At 40.6% G+C, this 23,590-nt stretch overlaps 1 protein-coding gene and 1 long non-coding RNA gene across 3 annotated transcripts in view; both read right to left on the reverse strand.

The window, feature by feature from the left end:
- The window catches only part of LOC117956670 (nectin-2-like), a 273,954-nt gene that overhangs the window by 213,007 nt on the left and 37,357 nt on the right, over positions 1-23,590 (reverse strand). The gene's annotated exons all lie outside the window — the stretch shown is intronic.
- On the reverse strand, positions 32-7,089 carry LOC117956675. The gene is made up of 3 exons (XR_004659337.1): positions 7,080-7,089; positions 2,842-2,847; positions 32-165 (listed from the first exon to the last, which is right to left on the reverse strand). It is a non-coding gene; the product is annotated as an uncharacterized LOC117956675 (long non-coding RNA).

The following is a 23,590-nucleotide window of genomic DNA, read 5'->3' on the forward strand; positions in this document are numbered from 1 at the left end:
TGGGCAAAAAGTGCCTCGGAACGCACCCAAGAGACGTCAACCCGAGCAGAGGTTCTGCGCATGCGCAAGACTTACTATGTCTCCATAACAACAAGCAGCACTAATCTGTATTGTCGCCCAAAAAGTGAAAACCAGCAGCTGGTTGGACGAACGCGTCACGTGGATCTCGTATTTTACAAAAATAGTTCACCAATACGTGTTTATAAAAACGTCTTAAGCGAGAAATAGGCCATGAAGTTGCTGAATCTGTTTTCATTTCAGATTGACAAAGGTCAGATTAAATAATGTCGTCAGATTTTGAGAGCCGTTCGTCTCGCTCATCCCGCTCGTCATTTCCGGGTTAGCTGACGATGGCACTGAACACACCGAACAGACACAAGTCACCGACCTGGCCAGACTGTCCGGCGGCCGATTATTGGGTTGGTGTGTCATAGCCTCAAGGTTTGCGGGCGGAACTATAACTGAGGAATAAAGTCAGAGTATCTCGGTTTCTGCTTCTTCGATTTTGGTCGTGTCTCTAGCAATGGCTTTATATCGATTAGTCGGTTCACTTCCTTGGACTGACCTTACCAGACCGAAATATCTCAACAAATATTGGAGGCATTGCCATGAAATGTGGTACAGATATGGAAGAATATACCCATTATGTAGTGCCAACGACAAGTTGACATTTTTGTCCTTCAGTAAAAAGTCTCTTTTTGAATAGATTACCATAATATTTGGCACAGATATCCATGGTGCCCACAGGATATATACTCATGACTTTGCCAATCCATTGACTTTTCCTCTAGTGCCACTGGAAGGTTTTCACTTATCCATTAAAATATGTCCACATTACTGGATGGATTGGCAGACATTTGGTACAAACATTCCCCGTTTCCATAAGGTGATTTTCTTTAAATATCTCCAAAAATGTGGGCCCCACATTGATGCTGCCCTCGGGGTGGATTTTAATCACTTCGGAGACCCCTTCTATCTGGCACCATTATCTGGTATTGAGTTGTCCAATTTGTTCAACACAAAAACAGTTTATGACGAAACTTGCGAAATGACATTCCCATCAGACTCAGCTGTACTTGTGTTGTGCCAATAATCAAATGTTATCATAATTACACACTAATATAAGAACATTATACCTGCTTAACGTCAGCATTTTAGGATGCTGTTCCTTGCAAGCCCCCCAAATGTATGGCAGTGCAATAGTACAGTGTCTCTTTTAGTAATAGATGGGTGTACAATAGTTCAACAGTACAATGTGTGGTTTTGGACTTCTACACAGTCTGTGTATTTCCAGCTGACAAAATAATATCATCACAACATCCATTCAGTAGCTGTTCTGGAGCTATTGATCATGACCCTAACCCTGCAGATGGAATTGTAGGCAATCCATATCTCCGAGCACATTAAAGAATTCTCGTCAATGTTGGCTTTACAATCTCACCTTATAATTGAAATCTGCAGCAACAGAAAACCACCTCTCCTATAAGTCTATATGCTTTTATTATATGTAAAAGCTCACAATTCTCAACATGGCAACACTGGAGCAAACAATCATATAATAATTAAAGATCTCTTCCCAAATGCAGTTTCTTTATTTATATGATTTTCAGATTTCATTGAAACCACACTGATTAAATCGGTTGAATTGGGGGAGAAAACCATCATAGCTGTGTGAAGCCGACTCTGGCTGATTTCATCAGAGACCTCCCAAAACAATACAATCCCAATATTGTAGCACAATGCTCAAGCCGGTCAATGGCACATATTTTCTGTTTTGGCTCAATAATACACACTTTATTCTGCATTTCATTTGATTATATCATGACAGTAAAGAGCTGAGGCAATATCTCTCAGCACAGAAATCAATTATGCAAATGAACAAAAACCAAACTCATCTTCTAGGGCTGCAAATTCAAGGTTTATTCTGTATGAGGAATTGTGTTGTGGTCTCGTGGATTGAGCCATCATGCTTGTTGTTGGCGAATCCATGAAGAACCCATTAACTTGGAAAGACGCGCACAACTGGAGCAGAGATGGAGAATAAAATAAAAATCTATATAGAAAAAATCTATCAAAATTCAATTATTGTACACAACAAGGTCCATTCTCAGATTTCTGGCTGTAAAAAGCAACATCACCTGCTACATGGTCGGTCTTAATCTCGAACGTTCTGTACTGTACCTGTGCAGCCTGAGAGGCACAGAGGGTGCTTTGGAAGGTGAGGTAAAAGCAGGCAGGCTGACAGCATAATAACCACTATTACCAAATGAATGCTGACAGGAAAGTGAAACCTATTACTCTGTATTATTGAAGGTAAAACTATTAGCAGTCATCAGATCCTTTGGCTTCACATTTTTTACATTACTTTATATCTATTATGAGATGAACGTACAAATACTTATTTCAGTGCAGAAATGGAGAACTAATAATGTTGTTGGGTGAGTCCTAAGATGCTATGGCAGAAAACCATAGATGGTAACTGACTAAATGTATTGTTTGTCGTTTTTCTTCCTTCCTGCCCTCACAACCATCTCCTTTTAGGCCAAAAGAAATCTCAAGCCTCATCAACAACCATCTCTTCTTTCCCTAATATTTTTTTCTTTCCTTGTTTCGTTGTCACCTTCTTGAATCCTTGCTTGCTCTCGTGGACTCCTCTGTTACCGCCTCATATTTGCTCTCTCTCTCCCACTTTCAAACTCTTTCGCTCAATCTCACTCCCCCATTCTCTGGGATTTCATCACTTTGGCTCATTAAGGAAAGTTTTCCTTTCCCATAACTTTCTCTGTCTTTTCCAGAGTCACCACCCGCCATTAACCGTGCCCCATACCCTAGTCTCCTTACCCAAGTCTTTTTCTTTATCCTATAATAAGGCAACACCTCATGCATCCACTTTGTTACCTTCGGTGAGCTCTATCCCCATCATTCTTTCTTCCACCCACCTCGTCTCTGCTTGTCACGCAGTTTCTTTCTCTTCCTCCTTCCTGTGTACGCTCACTTTCCTGCAATGACTTCCTGCATTTTTCTCTCTCTATCTCAGTGACAGGTCAGTTCCATAGAGGTACTAGGAAATGGCATTTCAATGATGTTTTGCTTCCTATATTTGACATGTATTTGCAAACTATATTTTGGCAAGAAAGACTTTACAGAGCAGAAAAATAGTTCCCATAACATTATTGAGTTTTTATTGGCACTACCGTAGATTAACAAGTGGTTGCCTAATTCATTTTCACAACCTGGTAGGTATCTGACAAATTGAATAAACAGGTGTAGCCTAATAACCTTATACTTTATTTTTCAAATAATACTGTACTTGCTTCAAACACTCAAAATCTTGTTGTAGAATAAGGTTGATAACTACTATAACACTTTAATGATTAGGTTAAATTCTGATTTCTGCCATTGACCGGAAGAAGACTCATCACTCTGTTGGTCTTGTTGAACTGAAAGAAAGCACCGTTCACAGATGGCTCAAGAACGTAGAGAGTGGTTCTTTTTCTATAACACATAGATATTCAATATGGGATCCAGGCTCCCAAGGGGGTCCTCGGAGTTGTTGCAGGGGGGCCACCAAATTATTCTTTTTTATTTATAATTTTTTTTAATTATTATATAATTATTATTATTGATTGATAGTTTAAAATAACAAGTTATAAAAACTTGAATCCAACATATTATTAGTGAAGATAAATCTTTTTTATTATTATTTACTGCGTGCCTATAGGTAGATAGCCATAAGGTAGCCTTCCACAGATACAGTTAAGCTTGAGGATTCACTGTGCCACATTCTAACATTAGAACATCATGTATGAATATCAATAATTATTATTTTAATAGCTTAATATTGTATGCACCATAAAAAAGGTGTGTGAAGGCTTAAGGCCGCCATACACGTTATTATAGGCCCAGTGTAATATGCGATTTAAATTTTATACAATAAATATAGGTAGGGGTCTCTACTCCATCTCTATTTCCACTGAGGGGTCCTTAGCCTAAGAAATGTTGAAGACCCTATAATAAATCAATCCTATTACATCTATTTTATACATATATTAAATCTAATTTGATTTCCTAAAGTCCGAAGGTTATGTCCTCACATTGCTTATGTCCAACCAACGCCACCAAGATATTGAGTGTACAACATACCCACCGTACTTTACATGTATATATTATCAAAACAGATTTTCTTTTATTTATCTAATTAATTACTCTACCAGTTGTTTTAGCATTTGTTCTTTGCTAACAAACAGCTCAAGAGGAAGTAAAACGTCTGATAAGACATCCATTAGCCTTAGAGATCAGCAAAATCGGGTGTTCTGCAACCTGGAACCAGCTTTCAGAAACAAATTCTCCTTGTACGGTCAGAAATGTAATGTTCTTTTAAATTGCAGCCACCAGAAAGCAATCGCACTGTCTAAAGACAAATACTGGTTTTATATTAAATATTAGGCCATTTATCCACATATTCTGGTCTGTCATTAGGTAGAATCTGTGGTCCATGGTATTTCATTACAAGAAAGCCATGTAATATTAGACGGTGTAAAGTGTGACATGGAGAACTGGCTAACAAGGTGAAAAGGACATTCATTTTTCATTTCATTGAGACTTCAGCGTGTTCTCTGCCTCTCCTACTCCTTCTGTCACTTTGCGTCTCTCTCATTTTGTCTCTGCAGGCTCTGTCGTTCCTCCAAATCCTCACACACCTCCTCTTTCTCTCCCTCCCTCTATCTCGGCAGTCTTTCATTAATAGTGAACTCCCCTGAATCTGCTCTTCAGCTGCTGTAACATTCAGCCCGGTGGATTGGTTTCTCTCCTACTCGCTCGTCTCTCTCCTGACTGTGATCTCTTTTGGGCTTTCATTTCCTCCTGTCCTTTTTCTCTTTGTTATTGTTTCCATACTACCAACTTTAAGTTTCACTTCCCATGTTACGTTGCATTTCCAGTACACTGTACCAGTTTCTTCGCTGGCATGATGATTGAAGACACTTCACACATATACATGTTGTAGGAACCCATCTGTAGTCTAGTAAAAGACTGAAAGAAAGTTCATTTACATAGCCTACATTATTTTTAAAAAGTCACCATTGACTTTTGGTTTTACATAGCTCTCCCAGATAAAAGTCCTGTGTTTGTCTAGCGCACTATAATACTCCCTAACATTAATGCTCTTTAAACTATATCATCTTACAGTGTCGCGGTCAAGCAGAGTCCAATATTGCAACGCATAGGGGATCCAGCTTGTCAGTGGACCAGCTTGTCAGACCCTCCTCCGCATCGCTGTGGAGGAAAGTCAACCGAGGCAATTGAAGTGATAACAACTAATAACCCCCCAATCAATTGGCTGATAACTTTCAAAACAGATACTGAACCCCAACAAGTGTACTAAACAATAATTTTAAGTTTAACATAAAATGGGCGGTATCCTCTACATCAGCACTGATGCCCTTCCTCTATCGTAGTAAAAATGCAAGTTGCAAGTTTTGGCTTTTGTTGCAGCATCATACTCTGTTTACTGTCCGAGTCCCCACCATGAAATTATCTCCAAAAACACTCCCATTTTAAAAACTTTATCCTCACATCATGCCTCTTTATGTACATTGCTTAGTAAGCTGACAAAGTAAGCAGTAAATGTAATAAAATAAAATAGCAATTGTTGTAACTGTTGCAGAATGAGTAGACCAAAACGACCTGGATGCTGTCACTCATCTCAAGCTTGTCCTAAAAGACTGCTGCTTCAAACGTGGCAGGGATACCTGACACAACTCTCCACTTCAAGGATCAGTATGACGTAGTATTACCTTGTAATGTTCTTTACATCTGAGGCTGTCAGATTCTTGTTTGTAAAGACCTGAGAATGTTCCACAAGGACTTGACAATATGTAGGAGACTCATTCAAACTTTTTTCCGACATTAGCATTAATACACTAGATACGTGTGCATTCGGAGGCACCCTTCCTGAGGAAAACAACAGCATTGGTGACAGATTAATTCAACCAGTGTTTCCATTGAACGCTAAAGCAGTGAGGTCCTGAAGTGTCAGGAACGTATTTTAGGTGGATGATGGCCATTCAAAGTGTCCATGGTGGCTGTTCTGTCTCATACCAGCGGTTATCATTTTCTACCCATCAAAGCCTGAGATTTGCAAGCAAGGAGGTTTCAATTGTTTTTGAAGGCTTAACACGTCTCAGGAGGAGGGCAAGCATTATTAACGAGGCCGCCTGATGGAACAAGTTTTTTCAATCTTGTCTTTTTAAATCGCTTCTAAGAATCCTGCTTGGGCTTTGTTGTTTAAGGGTAATATTAAAACTTCATGCTTTCTCATGGAGCATTTTGCCATATTTCCGTCACATGATAGCATATTTTCTTACATACAAGGTAGATCATTTGTCTTTTGGCGCTGGATGTGATTGAAAATTGTCATTATTTTGTTATCGTTATATTTATTTATTGTCAAAAAGTAACTTCCATCCTGAAATTCGACAAGATTTTGCTTCATTTCACAGACTCTGAGACACCCCTTAAGGAGATTAAACATTTTTAAAATGGTTGGGTTTATTTCATCTAGGTCTTAGCTCTGTTACATTTTCAGTCCCGTCTTAAAAACCATATTGCATTATATTTTGTGAACAGCCAAAACACAGATAAAGCCCCACATAGCAACATCTTCAGGTTTTGGGGGCTTGCAGTGTGTCCCCTGCCATTATACGGCTTAGACGCAGCGCCAGTTCCTGTGTCTTGCTTGCTGCTAAGTTGCTAAGCTTGTTGTTTATTAAGTATCCCCATTAGTCAGCACCGTAGTGAAGACTAATGGCCACAGGCTCACTAACTTAAAGTGGCCCAGGTATTCTCATTTTAGTGACAAGGTGGTCCTCCAAGTTTTGCTAAAGTGATCTCTCCCTTGCTGCAACCAACAACCACTTAGTGTTGTGCACATAATTGCGCAATGATGTCACTCAAATGAAACCCAGGGAAACCCCCGCTCGTTTACGGGGATTCAATCAATAGAATTGGTTCATTTTAAAAGCTAGAACAAGAACAAGTGCACATACCAGCAGCTAAAGTACTTACATGTAATCTGACACGGATAAGCTTACTGAGAGATCTTTTTAGTTTACAGCAATTAATTTACTGTGTGTGTGTGTGTGTGTGTGTGTATGTGTGTCGTTTATTTAATCTAGTATTGATTTTTTAATGTTAAAGACAATCCAACCACCATCAGGTTTAAACAAATGCAATGTGACCATTACAACTAATAGTGGTTTAACAAACAATAGTTTTATAGCAGAAAGGACAAGGTTGTTTAATTTTAAACAACTTCATTCTTACTTCCACGAAAGAAAAATAATAACAGTCACCCCTCGTTAGAATGAGCACCTGGGTGTCATTATCACAGCTGAAACCAAATGACAGGCGTCTTCACACAGTTCCAGTAACAGCCAGACATGATCGCAATCACCATCACTGCCTACACACAGCGTGTGTGTGTGTGTGTGTGTGTGTGTGTGTGTGTGTATGTGTGTGTCACTATGAAACAAAGATCTCTTTTCCAGCCCAAGCATCTCGTTCTGATTGCTAATTAGCATCTTGTCAACAGTCAATCCTGTGTGCTCTGCTGTCACTGCTGTGACACACAAACACAGTTGCAGTGATGGACACACATTTCACAAACACACAGGTAGACACACTTTTTATTTTCTCTACAAGAGTCCAAGTTGATGTCTTTTAAGAGCATATAATTAGTCCCTCCAGGAATTCACAATGTCGCTATTGCAACAAATCACGCAGATTTAACCAAAGTTTCCCTCGACTTCAACCAATCCCAGCAGTCCCACGTGCCAGACTTCAGTATGCGACGCTGAGAGACACTGTCTAAGTGGGAGTTAGAACAGGTTGACAGCACACGTATGTTGCCAAATTAATTTCCTTGATTCTGCTATGAAGACGAGACATGTGTGCCTTGAACATCTCACTCTGACCAACACGTACAGTAAAAGACTGTACCAACCTGTACCCCCTTTAACATCAATGTGCGCTGATTTTCCACTCTAAAGTGCATGCAATAAAAGCCGTTATTGTAAGTGGAATGATTTGGTAAGGTTACTAAGAAAAATCAGCTTATAGTAGTTAGATTTCCCCCAAAACAAGTTCCCTTAGAATAAAAAAAAAAGCATTGTAACTTTTATCACAATTTCTTTTTAAAAGGCGCGGAAAATCGGGCATCTGGGGCCGCAACAATCTTAAAAAAGGCCGCAAAACACTGGAGGGACTGTATATTCTCCGAAAAACTCATAGACAATGCAGCGAATACAGATGGAACCAGCGATTTTTGTTTTGTTGCAAAATCAATGAATAATACGATTGATCCATTATCAGAATTATAGCCATACGTTTTCTATCACACAACTGATTAATCAACAAATCATTTCAGCAACATTTAATGAAATCATGAAAACACTATGTTTGCCTTTTACAGTCATGCATGTGCTTTTGCAGTCATGTATGCGTGCGTACACACACACACACACACACACAGTTGGACTAAGGAGGTGCAGTTCAGTCACTAGGCCTAATAGAACAGTCACAGTGTGTTATTCCTCTGCCGTCTGAGGTCTGACGGGGCTTCCTCGCTCACTAAACACTTTGCTCCGCTGTCAACTGCAGGGTGTCAAATCACCCAGCAGACACCAATCACGTGCTGATGCATTTTCACTGCAGCTGCTTGTGCTTCATTGCATTCAAAACAAAGATTTTCCCAGCTGGTATGTCTGAATTATTACACTGGTTCAGCTTGGAAAACCAACAACACAAACCTGGTCCTTACTGAGGATTTTACTCGGTTTAGACATGCTCAAATGGCACCTGCCCTCCAGGGATTTATCGTCATGTTCTCCACATATTTGGGGATTTTGAAATACATTCAAGTTACAAAAGGTCCAATACTTCACCGTGGCGAAATGACAAAAAATTGTTGTTTTTCACTTGTTAGGGTCAAGGAAAGAGCCTGGTCATGGTCAGAGTAGGGGGGGCGGGGGGCGGGGAATGCCTTTATTGTTTGGAAGAAATCGACAAGATAGGACACGAACGATGGACTAGTCATATTTACATGCTGTGTACACCCAACCATGCACCTTGACTTTTTCCCAAAGAGGTTTTTTGTAGCAAGAAAACGTGAAATACTTTGTCACTGTGAGAGAAGAGTCTCGGGAGGACAGTTTCCAAAGTCCATATATTTTGGAAACATTGCTTCCAGAGATGCCCATTACGTCTTCTCCCATTAAGCGTGCAGAGATTTTAAAAACGTGTCTTTCTGTTGCCAAAATCTACTGGACTGATGAAATAGTGAAAGCGGTCAGTGGATTCAATTTGACATATACCTGCAAAAGTGTGAGTTTCAACTCAATCTCCTCAGTGTTCTCCATCCTCTGTCTCCTACATTTCCGCATGCTTACTGGAACAGCAAACACCAGTGTGCAAGCAACTGGCCAATACTTAAGCCAGCCAGGTGCTGTTACCAGTACAACTGCAGCCATAAACCAGCCTCTTTGGCAGGTAATTAAACATCACAACTTTCAGATCTACCACCTCTGTGGGGGGGGGAGGCACCTGCAGGGCCTGGGCCCCCATTTAAATCGAGTTGCTGTAACCTCATTTTTACGGCATCTTTGCTTTGCTCTATGTTCGGCCATAAAGACTTACACTTAAAATGTCACAAGGTTCAGGCCTCAGTAATGCTTAGCTGGAGGGGGGCTCAAGTCTCATGACGAGTCCTGAGTTGTTATGCACTACGTCAAGTCTGGTTGGGTCGGCAGCTGAGTGGAAATCAATACAAGTGAAAGCCAGCTGTTATGTTAGGCAGTCAAATGCGTTCTATCTTTTCAAACTTGTAATAACTGAAAACATTAATGGCACCTGCATAACCCTACCCATATGAAAATCCTTTAAATGAAAAAAAAGAAGTTATCTTTCAATTTTGCTCACCTGGATTTATACTGCCCCAAAATTGATGGATTGTTAATGAAAAAGCACTTCTGGTTCAAATATTATAATTGACATTGGCAATTATAAAAACTAAAATGATGCTTTGATTAGAAAGAGTTCATCTAAGACACGTGACTATGCCGTTGGCTCTCTCTCTCTCTCACTCTCACACACACACACCATTACAATGTCAAAGCAATCAATCAGAGAATTAAAGAAGGTAATCTACAAATGACATCTCCAATTACATTGCTAGTAGAGCTACCTTCAGCATCCCAGAAGCATTATGAAAAATTTTAACTGACTAGGGTAGCGTTGTTCGACTATATTGAAACACATTAGAATTATATATTGTGAAAGTCAATCTCTACATTATTCTTCTACTGGGAATATAAAACATCAAAACATACATGAAGGAAATGCAATGAGAGTGAAAAAACTTCTAGGTTGGTATTTTTTTTCCTTTCGCTTTAAATCCTGAATAAATCAAAAGAAGAAACTACCCAGCGCCGGGGTCTGACTGGTCCTGAGGCCACCAATGTTAAATATGAATGCACCCCAGATACACCATATGTCACACAGTCCAATGTAGCTTAAGCATTTACATACGTTTAAATATGCACCCTACCTTACTGTGTGAAAGAGCATATACCAGAACCCATGAAGCCTGGATTTAACCCTCGATGTGGCTGGATGATACAATTGGCAGGGACAAGCTTCAGTAGGAGTGTATGTGTGTGTGTACTTTATCAGTGTTATTTGTGTGTGTATATGCACAGAGGTGTCAATAAGTGTTAGGGTCAATGTTGCAAGGGTCCAAAAACGCAAACTGACACTCACAAAAGACTACATCCGAAGGTGAAAGTAGAGAAATGAACGGGTCCTGACATGGAAGGTTAAGATCTTCTGCAAAAAACACCCAGTTCGGACCAAAGATTTGCAACCAACTTCTTGTAATGAGTCGGACTGCAGCGTTCTAAAACTTGCCAGTACACACCAATGTGAGGGGTTAAGATGGTGTATCGTCTCCATAACAACACCTCTTTGTACTTGCGTTCTAACTTCCGACTTTTATGCTTTTTGCTGGATATACAATTGTCTCTCTTTATTCACTCTCTACCTCGCTTGACAGGATAACGTCACCGTGCTTTTGCGAGGGCGTTGAGGCTCCGTGTAGAACTCTGCCCTTTCAACCAGCTGTGTTTAACATAGAAAATGATCTGTAATTTTACAAGTTGACTTCTCTAATTGCTGTTGAAACAGGTGACGTCTCTTACGTGCAGACTGCTGCAACTAACATTTTTTTAAACGTTCCATGTATTGTTTCTTTAAGAAGCATAGAAAAGTTAAAGAAACGCCCCATTAGACGGTTCCATTCTGAGCTAAACTTTAATAAAAGGACTCCTCATCTGTGTGCAAGTCAATAGTTAATCATTAAAGTTAGCCAGATGCAGTATAAAAGAAATTACTCATCCAAGTCAGAGTAGTACAAAAAAACAGCGTTAAAGTTTCACCCCCCCCAAACCCCCTTTCCAGTCTTAAAGTTGTCACTCCTTCACCTGAGGCCAAATCCCAGCATGCATCTGCAGTCCACTGAGCTTGAGTCACCCCCATTAAGAGGCTAACTACCTGCTCTCTACAGCCCTCTCTGCTCATTCACAGTAAGATGGTAAAAAGAGCTCCAGGTCAAAGTCTCCATGTCTCACTTATTCAAAAATACATATCTTGGCTATTTATTTGGAAATGTATATCGATGATTAAGCGTCTTCTTCGGAGGAAAGAATGCAGACAGATTTCCAACATGAAGTTCGAGGGAATGTCCGGCGATGAGTAAGCCTGAGCTCATCGTGCTCTGCGCTCTAGTCCAAGTTTTGTGTTGGTGCTGCTTGTTACTGTATGACACAATCAGGGTTATGAGTGGGAACTTTGAGAAAAGCAGCACTGAGCGGCTGCTGAGTCAACAGAGGATATTTTGGGGCATTTTAGGCCTTTATTTATAGGACAGCTGAAGACATGAAAGGGGAGAGAAAGGGGGAATGACATGCAGCAAAGGGCCGCGGGTCAGAGTCAAACCTGCAGCGTTGAGGAGTAAACCTCTATATATGGGCGCGCACTCTTCCAGGGGAGTTACCCAGGCAACCATGGGATTTAAACTGTAGCATGCTAGAGCTAGCATGCTGGCTAAAATCTCCATTAGGAACAAAAAAACACTTTCTTCTAGTGTAACATTGTAAATCTCTATTTCACCAAAATTTCTGGATTTAATAAGGAACAAGCCATGGGAAAAAAAAACAGAAATAAAACCATAATAACCACTATAATCCTAAAACTAGGCATGCACAATGATGATTGATTATTTGTGATCTGGTTTTCTGGGGACCCTGCGGGTAAAAGAAATGTTTGGAGCCACTTCTATCTTTAAGGCCTAAGGCCACCTCACAACAATTTGAAGTTTTGAAACAATTTGCAACAGACCTCGCATGCAAAAACATTCAGAGCTGTATGTCGTGCGTCAATGTACGCTGTAGCTGCTGGATATCTGGAATCAGGAGAGGTGGCAATAATCAGACACGGACACTTTTGAGCGAAGTTTTAAAATATTAATGGGGTGATGAAGCCACTGGAGGCAGCCTTTAATCCATGCCTATGCAAATGGACCCCAAGGTCAGGAACATAACGCTGCGGCAGCCTCTGGCCAGGATAGATTGACTAGCAAAAATGCCTGTGAAATGGGGTCTTTCATAGTCTGGTGGAGTACAGAGCGCACTGTATAATACAATGGCCTCGAGCCCAGGGCAGGGAACAGGGGGAATAAGCTGGAGCCTGGGCAACATCAAAGTGTTTGGAGCACAATGTGTGTTTTTTAAAAACCATCACCCCACTGACCTGCCGTTTTCTCTAGCAAAGGGATTCACAGAATAATCACAGGAATGTTGTTACAGAGGACAAGAGTGATAATGAGGGAGGACTGTGTGTTTAAAAAAAAAAACTTCCCTTTTACAGTGCTGCCTTTATTTCTCTCATTATTTTTTTTGAAGGACAGGATGAGGATGGCCCTCACAGCTGAGCGCGCTTTGAGTGGAAGAAGTTAAAACAAGTTTTTAACTTAAGCTACAAGAGCCCTGCACTTCAAACGTGTTTTTCCATAGTTGCATGGCAACAGCAGCACCTACATTGTGTGTGGCTGTTTTGGTGATGCCAGCTATAACCAGAGTGGTGCACTGGACACAAGAGCTCCTCAGTGCTCATAATTAAGCTCCCTGCAAAGGAGCCCAGACAATTAGTGGGACTGAAATGGTTTGGTACGATTGGGCAATGCCAATGTGTTGAATCCAAACCATTATAGCCGTGCAATTGGAAAAAAAACAAAAAACATAATCACAACAAACTTTGGAGTTCAGCCTTTCAAATTCCCCACAAATCTGCTTTAATTCAGCAGCCTGCAACTCGGCAGCATGCCGTCTCTGCAGTCTAAAACTCAAAGACAAATGCACACTTTACACAAAACACCAGAGGCTCTTTCCATCACGTGTGTTGCAGAATCACAAGTGACAATCGGAACTCAAAGCTGGATTTCATTTCCACAGACAAGGTGATATTTGCTACTCAAAGTGCTAAAACTTACAAAAATCTGCAGAGGCAAGCTTTATACTCTCAGATAATACAAAATGTCACTTTACTGTAAAGTGTTATTGTTGCAGCAGTATTCAGAGGTAATCTTTTATTTGCCCAGGTGTGTCCCAGTTAGCAGCAGGTTGTGTAATGTTAAAAAAGGGGGTTGCTGCTCTCACTTCCTCTCCCATAAACATGTTCCTGCTGAGGTGGCCTTTCACTGCCGAATGAACACTAGTCCTGCATAGTGCTGTGTCGCTAATAGCTACCATAATCTGTTTAACTGGTTGTAGTCCTGTGGTGTGAGTGCCGACTGCTCCCAACATAAATGGCATGACAGAATGCTCTGCTATGCCACACTATACCCTGTGACGCCCTGCAGTGCCCTGCTATGACATGAACTACTACTACTACTACCATTTTTTAAGTCACTGTTCAATTATCTTTATTGTGACTGTTATTGCCACTGTGCATCACACCCCCAACCGGCACCGTCAGACACTGAGGTTTCTCCTTAATGGGAAGTTTTTCCTCGCAACTGTCGCACTAATTGCTTGCTTTTGGGGGATTTACTAGAATTGTTGGGGCTTTGTAAATTGTAGAGTGTGGTCTAGACTTACTCTATCTGTAAAGTGTCTCGAGATAACTTTTGTCATCATTTGATACTACAACAAAAATTGAATTAGAATCCCCCGATCTCATCGGCTTCAGACAGCAGATCCACCTCGAGGTCAATCTGCCGAGTCACTTTCTCCTCTCTCCCTCATGTGACTAACTCACTCCAATCCTCCCTCGCTCTTCTTGAAACCATCCCTTTTCATTTAAAAAACTGGCTCCATTTACAACAGTCTTGCTGTCTCTCCTTATGCTTTCACTTTTTGAATCTGCAGCACCCAATTAGTGGGGATGGGATGCTCTTTCTCTGTCGCGGCCCCAATTTGGGATTTAGACTGATAAGCAAAATGCTCATTTAAATAAAAACCTTGCCTGGTGTAGTGTTAATGAATTAGCCTTCAACCTCCGTGTTTCGTTCAGCACGTTCACAAAGGATAATGAAATCACAGGTGCCCTAGATACTGTTCACTGTGCGAGGTAAAGGTTTTTACATCACTTACTACTCAAAAAAGATCTGTGACTAATAACCCAATAGTTCAAACTCCTTATGTTCTGAGATTTTTCTCTGTTCTTGACTTGACTTTTGTATTGTAAAAACATTCAAAAACCTTTCTCCACTTAAGCTTAGATGTGTTGTTACACACAAGGGGGGGGAACAAAAGTCGCACTACTGTATAGTAGGGATCGACCTAGCTGATTATTGGGACTTTTTTTTGGCAATTTGCAGATTATCTGATTTTATTTCACTCTAATGGACAAAGTTAATTAATTAAAAAGTGCGCTACTTTGGCTCCCTGTCCCTCCATCTGCTCCAGTTTTACTCACCACTAAGTCTAACTTAATGTCCCGCCCACAACACCATCTGGTTGGCTAGATGTTATACGAGTAATAGATAATCAACACCCAAACTGGTAAATGTTTTATCTTGCTCTATTTACAGGGGGTGATATTTTCTCAGTACTGTTGAAAAGACTTTTCAGCAGGACGGTACCCGAGGGCTGCCTGCTGCTATTCTTAATTTCGTTATTACCCAGGCTGAAACAGTAACAAAAATGGTGTTAGATTTGGTGTCATGCTTGCCAACATCCGCTCTCTTTTCAAGTGAAAGTTACATCCCAACCAGCAAAGAGGCAATTGTGTGTGAAGCCGGAGGGAATACACGAGATGTGACATGACATCTAAAATGAAAACGTGTAGAACTTTTGCATTGTCTATGTGCTGCCCCACGACTGGCAGAGTTCTACATTTTATCAAATGTTGTTTTTCTCGTTGTTGCTGAGTGTTGGATGAGACGAAAGCTTCTAAATGCTTATTACATAGTTACAACCAGGAGATGCTTAGCTTTGCTTAGTTTAGCATAAAGACACTGGAAGTAAAGGGAAACGGCTCGCCTGGCTCCCAAAAATCTGCCTACCAGCAATTTCGAAGCTCACTATGTACTCTCAACACGTGTTATTGCATTTACTTCATCCGTACAACTAAAGAAGAAATTACAAGTTATTAGAGCAGTTATGCACTGGACTTTATCTTCAAACTTCCTCCAATATTTTTTGTAACCTTTGGACAGAACCTGCCTGTTTCCTGTCTTAGCTAAGCTAAGCTAAGATAAGCTAACCATCTCCCGGCTGTATCTTCATAGTTAATAGATAGATATAAGAGGGGTATCAATTAGAGCCCTGTAGACAGGTGTTTTTTTGTATTTAGATTTTTGTCTGTAAACAGAAAAGATACTAGTAATCTTCTGCCAGGTTATTATCTAGTTTTTTTTCATACAGTGTAATTATTTTCCTGTGCAGTATTAATAGATTTGCCTACCTGTCCGTAATAAGTAGAGCCCGACCGATATCATCAGGCTGATAATATTGGACAATATTAGGCATTGGTATCAGCATTCATAATTTTTTTGATATTCATTCATCAGAATCATGATTCTGATAAATGAATATTTAAAAATAAAATAAAACGATCAATCATGTTATGAGTGTTGGAGTTTTCATAGTTTGTCCACCAGAGGGCGCTCTATTACGTCCTTGTTGGCAACACTGATTTCTTTTTGTTTTTGTTCATGTGTTTTTGTTCAAAGGACTTTCAGTTTCATATCTTAAGTTTGTATTATTATGCATTTTATTTATCAGACCTTTAATATATTTTGATATTCCTCTGTTCTGTTGTGACAATAAAAAACTTTTAACTAATTATTTTAGTAAGAACTTATTAATAACTACAAATAACTAATGTTAGCTTTTTTATATATATATATATATATATATATATATATATATATATATATATATATATATATATATATATATATATATATATATATATATATATATATATATATATATATATATATATATATATATATATATATTGGCCAAGTTTTAATTAATCAAATATTTGTATAGGCCTTGGTTGGGCTCTAGTAATAAGTAGAGAAAATTACCTTCTAGTGCATAACTACAGTCATACTACAGAAATGATGTGCAAGTGCAATGACTAGTTTTTCTAGTGCAATAAGGGCAAAGTGGAGTTGTATTGATCTAATTATCAGAGGGGCGTGGAGGCGTTCATAAAACGTTTGGCTGGTCTTTAACCTGACACACCATGGGCGTTGCTGATTTTCTAATGAAACCTAGCTAAGGCGAACCTAACCTGTTGGTTTCAGCACTGGGGAACAGCGCTTCAAGATCCGGGACCCGCTGTCTATTTTTGGACCGCCTGCTCCCAGCCGCACCCCTCAATAAAACCACCCGCTCCCGCGAGATATATGTTGGGCCCTGCGGGATCCCAATCCCAATGCCCTCCTCTAGTATCGATCTTGTCTAACAATCGGCAAAAAATGATATGCGTATTGTCAAACTATTCCTTCTTTATATTACAGAAATTGAATAAAACTAACATTTCGGCAGCAAGGGGTTAAATCTATCATATAGAGGACAGCAGATGTCCACTTTGCAGAGGCCAGCAGCAGTGCTGCTGCTTGCTTGACATAGAGATGAAACTGCTACCAATCTTCCTTTAGAGGGGATAGGGCATATTGACAGAAACTCAATTTTCAGTCCTTTAAGACGGTTTTCTTTCCCCTTATCCTGATTTGTTTTACTCTCACCCGCCTCCTCTCGCTTGACCCTTCTCTCATTTTTTCTCTCATTTGATCCACCTACTTGTCATCCCATCTTAATACATGAACGCAGAGATAGACAGAGAAAGAAAGGACGCAGGATGAGACAGAGATAAGACAACAAACTAGGGCACTCCAACCTGGGCGCATCGTCCAAAGCAATTTGCTCAGATGGAGAGCGAGGCAGTGAGGAGGAAAACAAGGAGCTTAAGAGCATCTCTTCTAAAGAGGGGATGGCTTAGAGAAAACAAGCAAAATGGACTGACATGCTGAGCCACTGAGAGAGAGAGACATGGAGAATGGGAAAGTGTTGGTAAAATGACAAAATGGACAGAGCGAGCTGGGAGCCAGAGAAAGGCAGTGGTGGAAAATTGGACTTGCGAGTGCGACAGAGAACGGGAGGGAGGGAGAGGGAGAGAGAGAGAGAGAGAGAGAGAGAGAGAGAGAGAGAGAGAGAGAGAGAGACACACAAATTGACCCCTTTACTGAAAAACTAAATTATGTTTTTTCAGAAATATTCAGTAAAAAAAACTACATTTGGGGACATGAGATTGATGCTTTTAGTCGGTGTGACTCAGAGTTGTAATATCTCTGCTGGGTTATTCCAGATGTAGAACAGATAAATCATAAAAGGTTGACATTTTTTTAAGTTCACTACAATTGGACCTGAAACAATGAGTCGACTGACAGAAAATTACCTGACCACAGTTTGGATAAATGATTTGTTTGTTGCTAGTTTCAGCTTCTCAATTCTTGCAGTTTTCTTTGTTTTTTTGTTTCTTTGTTCTTACAAAACAGGCCAGGGCTCGGAGATATTGTGAAGTAATTTTTCAACATTTCCCAAATTATCCCAAAAATAATCTAGGGATGAATCTATAATGAGAGTCATCGTTAAGCTATGAAATACAGATATAAGACAATGCAACTATGATGGCTCATATCAGTGTGAATGCTAACTACAAGCATTTGTCAGCTAGAGCTGGGGGATTTGGAGAATTTTAGATTTTTCAATGAGAGGAAAGGAATTAAATGAAGTATTTCAACTTATTAGCGAGGCAATTGAACATTAAGTAATTCTTTTTTGAGACCAAACATATGAGACACCAACTATTACTTCAAGCAGAGTAATTTTGTCCCAAAACCTGCCCGAAGCAACAGAAAAGCAACAAAGGGTCTGTACTCGATATTTAGAACATCAACATAGCAGCAAACATATTTCTTTATGTAAAGCTATAATTGAGCAATCTGAGCTTTTCTGTTCTATTTTTAGTCAGCCAGCTGTGCTTATGTCAGTGCATGTGGCCATGAAATATCATAAGGTATTTCAGGTACTGTGGAACGGTCTATGAGAGCTGTGTGGAGGTAAACCCCATTTTGAGTACAGCGTTGTTAAAAATCACGTCAACATGCAAAACACACTAACTTTAGCGCCAAGAAGAAAGCTGTCGCAAGTTGAAACATAAATAGTATAGAATGTTGAAAGAAGCTGCTAAGTGGCATCCAACTATTACATGCAATTATTAAACACGCTGTCAACTGACAAATCCTTAACTAGTGCCATAAAGAGCAACATTATGGCCTTTTGCAAAAGCCACAGACAAAAGGAAGCGAGATAGCGGAAGAGAGTGAGGAGGCGGGGGGGGGGGGGGGGGGGGGGGGAAGGGAAAACTTGCTGAACTCGCCCTTTTCACCCACAGATGAGGTGGAGGAAGAGTGCATGAGGAGAAAATGCATGCAAGTGTCAACTCGTTTAAACATTGGATTTCATTGTGGACCTCACAGGCCAACCATATTGATTTTGTAAGATACTTTATTTAGCCAGGGTCACCCCAGAAATCCATTCGGGATGTAAAAGATGAACAAATGCCCAAAACAAGACAAGAATGAGGAACGATGGCTCAATGGTAAGCGCTGTGGCCTCACAGCAAGACGGAACGGGGTTCAAACCATGGTCGTCCCGGTCTTTCTGTGTGGAGTTTGCATGTTCTCCCCGTGTGTGAGTGGGTTTTCTCCAGTTTTCCATACCACTAAAACATATATGTTCCCCTCCCTCTCTACAAAGCTGATATGTGGTGAGTGTCTGGCGTGGTAAGGCTGCCGATGGGTGCCCTGCATCTGCAGCTGCCGTGCTAGTTTTTGACTGGCTGTAGCTAAATAAGGAGGTTGACTGGCAGCCATTCAAAACTAGTGATGAGGATTGGTGTATGCTCCATTGTGCGTGTGTGTGTGTGTGTAGCTGGTCTTCTTCGGCTATTATGTGTGTAGTATTCAGCTCATTGGCGCCTTCACTGGAAGTGGTGGTAGAATCAAGTTCTCCTAATACATCCATGCAGACTGCACGTGTGTGGCAGCATCAACGATTCTAAATTCAAGATTGTAACTTAATACTGAAATCGTGAAATCCTTATAAGTCAGAGAAAAAAGGAGGCAGAGAATACGCAGATGGGCATCAGGATGAGATGGAGGCAGGTATTGAAAAGACGAGATGAAGAGAAAGATAAACTGAGGCTGGAATGAACTAAAGTGAGGCGGAATGAAGACGAGATGGAGGTAGAGATTGGAGAGAGAGGAATATGCGACAAACAGATGAGGCAGCAGTTGGTAAAGAGGGAGGGAAGGTGGGGAGTTGAATGTAGATAAGTGGGAATGGAGGAAGAAAGAGGCTAAAGTGAACCTGGGAGACGGCGGCAGTGAGACAATGAGGAGTAGATTAAATGGTTGAAAACACAGTGAAGGGAGGGAGGAAATAAAGAGTGGAGAGAGAAGGGGAAATGGGAGCACAGTGACATGAGGAGAAAGAGCAGGATAGGGGGGGGGGTCCCTCAGAGATAGGCCATTAATAATCCATGGAGCCTTAAGTACTCCTATTGAGGGAGAAAATCGCTCCTGTGAGCCTGAAAGCAGCCACCATGCTCACCCTCCCTCCTCTCTTCCTCTCTTCTCCCCATTCAGTCCCTCTGTCTCTTTCAAATGTGGTGTCTTTTGTTTGCTCTGTGTTTTGTGGCATTACGAGTTGTTACAGAGTAATTCTGTTGCTTCAAATGTGAAGTAAATCTCTCTCTTAAGGCCCATACACACTGTTTGATAAGAGCAATCTTGCATGTCCATTTCATGTCACACTGAGAGAGATGGGTCTAAAAAAAAGTCTTGGTAGCAATATAAGTCATCTGTGTTAAAAAAAAATCAATTTTGTACATCAAATCCTGCATCGGCAGGCTCCTTTTTCATGTATTGACACTGTAACAAAACAAAGACAATGTTTGGGTTATAATGCTGGCACTGCTATGCTCCAGTAGGTTTTCTTCTTTGCTGGGATCCCCCAAATGTCATTTCCCTGTTCCCTCCATCTTTTTTGGTTTATGTTTTTGTGTTTGTTTAAGTTAAGAAGACTATAGTATAATTAAAAGTCTACGGCTACTTTAGCAGCTCTGAGGCTGGAGCTTGGCACAGCACTGCTTTGAGCTAAATGCTAACCCGCTAATATCATTAACAATGTCAGTGCTGACATGCTAACGTTTATCAGGTCAATTGTCGACTATGGTGCCATCTTAGTTCAGCATGTTAGCATGCTAACATTAGCTACTTAGCAGCAAAAAAAAGTACAGCTGAGGCGGGTATGCCTTTAGGTTTGGTCGTAAATCAAAGCATTGGACAAATTGACATTTTGACCTGATACAGGTGCTTAAGGAAACGTAAAAGGTTCATCTTATTTTAATTCATGCTGAGCAGCGAATATTTGTACCAAACGTCATGCCAATCCATCTGATAGTTTTCTAGATATCTCACTCAAAACTACAAATGTCAACTTTGAGGTAGCACTAAAAGGGAAAGTCATGGGACCAAAGTCATTAGGGTTCATCATCTGGGGACCATGAATGTCTGAACAGAATTCCAACAGCTGTTGAGATATTTCAGTCTTTACCAAAGTGGGAGACCGACTGACAGAGCCGATACTTAGGCGCAATCTTTGGCCCCCCTAGAGCCGTGTCCAGCCGAGTGCTGCTTTTCATTTGAAGCTGCATTCCAGTTATTCTGTTTGTAGATGTCGGGTGAAGCAGCATTGTGAGAAACGAGTGCAAAATTTCTGACAGTGCCAGCATTTTTGATGTAGGCTGTGATGCATCGGTGGACAACCTGTCAACTTTCATCTGGGAGAGCTCAAATTTACACAGCATATAAGAAGCCTTTCTCTTGCCTCTATTCCTCTTTTTTGGCTCTCTTCTATCCACATCTTCTCCTTGATCTCTCTTTTCACTTTTTTGCTCCTGCTCTCCTCCTGCAGGGGCGAGTCAGAGCTCACACCACGTGTTGCACTTTGCATTTAATTACAATTTCTGCCACTCCCGTTTTCCTCTTAAATTTGGCCCATTTCTCCCTTAGTCTCTTTTCTCTCTACAACACTCGTGCTCTTTCTCTCTCTTTTTTTCCCCTCTCTCGCCATGGTTTCATGCTCATTGTCTTTGTCTAGTAAGGTTCTCCTTTCTCCTCCGTTTCATCACACAGACAGAGACTGGGGAACAGAGAAAGAGGAACAGAGGGGTTAAGAAAGCCTGGAGAGAGGAAAACAACAATGAAATGGAGGAAGATAAATAGGTGAAACAAACAGAGAAAATAGGTGAGAGGAAAAGATGCATTGAAGAAGGGTAAACCAGTAAATCTAAGGACAGTCAGAGACACAGCACTACGTTTCCATTCAGTTGACAAGGACATTTTATGAAAGTGTTTGAAATGTCGCTAAAAAACAACTTAATGTAGATTAGGTGAATATTGGGGAAGTTGTTATAGTTCCTAAACGTCAGCTAATGTTAGCCATAGATCACGCTTTCATGTGGAGCCGAAAAACATTTGAAGAAAGAAACATTTGGCCACAAACTGATACCTGTGTATTGGCTCATTATGAATGTGACACAAGTGTGACATTTCTAAGCTTCAGGTGGTAGACTCCAAACTGTTTTGCAGTTGAATTTTAAGTCATACTCTGATATTTTCATGTAGAAATATGTCTGTCACATGTCAAGGGGATGACGTGTTTGGTTGTTTGGAATAAAGTAATTGTTGGCATGACTCTGATGCATAATCACCATGACTCAAGAAAGAAAAGAGCTCCACCCACAGAAACTCAAACATCTGGGGATTAAAACGCCACATTACTGCCTGCCGGTAGATTGACAGGTTACGTTTGGTGCAGAAAAAAACATAGCATTAAAGTAGCAATGAACACCGAGCACCAAAGCTGGAGACTACAGTAAATCAAAAAGCCACTGAAGTGTTAAATGTTAAAATGATGCAACCATTGCATTTCTAAAAAAAAAAACAGCTTGGTGACACAATGTCGGTTACGTTTTCTCATAATTCACATAAAGGCAGAGAGAGAGAGAGAGAGAGAGAGAGAGAGAGAGAATGGAAGGTTCATGTAAAGTCATTGCTCTGCAAGTCTCTGACTGGTGACGATGATGAATTAATGAAACACTGACACACCGCTGCACGGCTAGCCAGCAGCAGACAGAGAGGCCCGAGACCAACAAAGACAGAAGAGAGAAAGAAAATTGGAGAGAACTAAAGACGAGGGAATTAATGAGTGAAGTGACAGCGAGGAGCGATGGCGGGAGACAGAGTGAGTCAAGGGCCAGAGAGGAAGGTAGACAGGGGGACCAAGATAAAAACGGAGGGAAAAAAGAGAGAGAATAGGGTGGAGCAGTGATGAAAATAAGTGAAAAGATGAAACAAAGGGTTATAGAATATAGAATGAGGGCTGTAAAAAGAAATAACTTTGAAAAGAAGGGGAGGCAAACAGGGTGAAAAGGCAGAAAGAGCCCGCAAGAGATGGAGATGGAGATAGAGATGGAGAAATAGAGAAAGTGGATGTGACAGGTGAAAGGAAAAGGGAAGAAAACGCATATAGAATGAAGAAGAACAGAGTCGGGGTCCTAAGCCAGCCAGGCGTTGCCTGAGGCGCTGTCATTGTATGTCTATCTGTGTGTGTGTGTGTGTGTGTGTGTGTGTGTGTGTGTGTGTGTGTAGATTGGATTGTACTGAATGACGTAACCAACGTTCATAATTGTAATTATGAAAACAAAAAATTACTTTAAAGTAAATGTACTTTCTATTTTTGTGTTTTTTTTTTAAAATGACCAGAAATAGAAGTCCACTTTTGGTCGGTGTGGCCTGATAGTCCACTGTTGGTATTATAGGTGTTTAGAGTGTGTGTGTGTCAGTGTGTGTGTGTGTGTGTGTGTGTGTTTTTACACTCGGGGGGGGGGGGGG

Source organism: Etheostoma cragini, chromosome 14 (assembly GCF_013103735.1).
Source record: "Etheostoma cragini isolate CJK2018 chromosome 14, CSU_Ecrag_1.0, whole genome shotgun sequence".
Taxonomy (NCBI): domain Eukaryota; kingdom Metazoa; phylum Chordata; class Actinopteri; order Perciformes; family Percidae; genus Etheostoma; species Etheostoma cragini.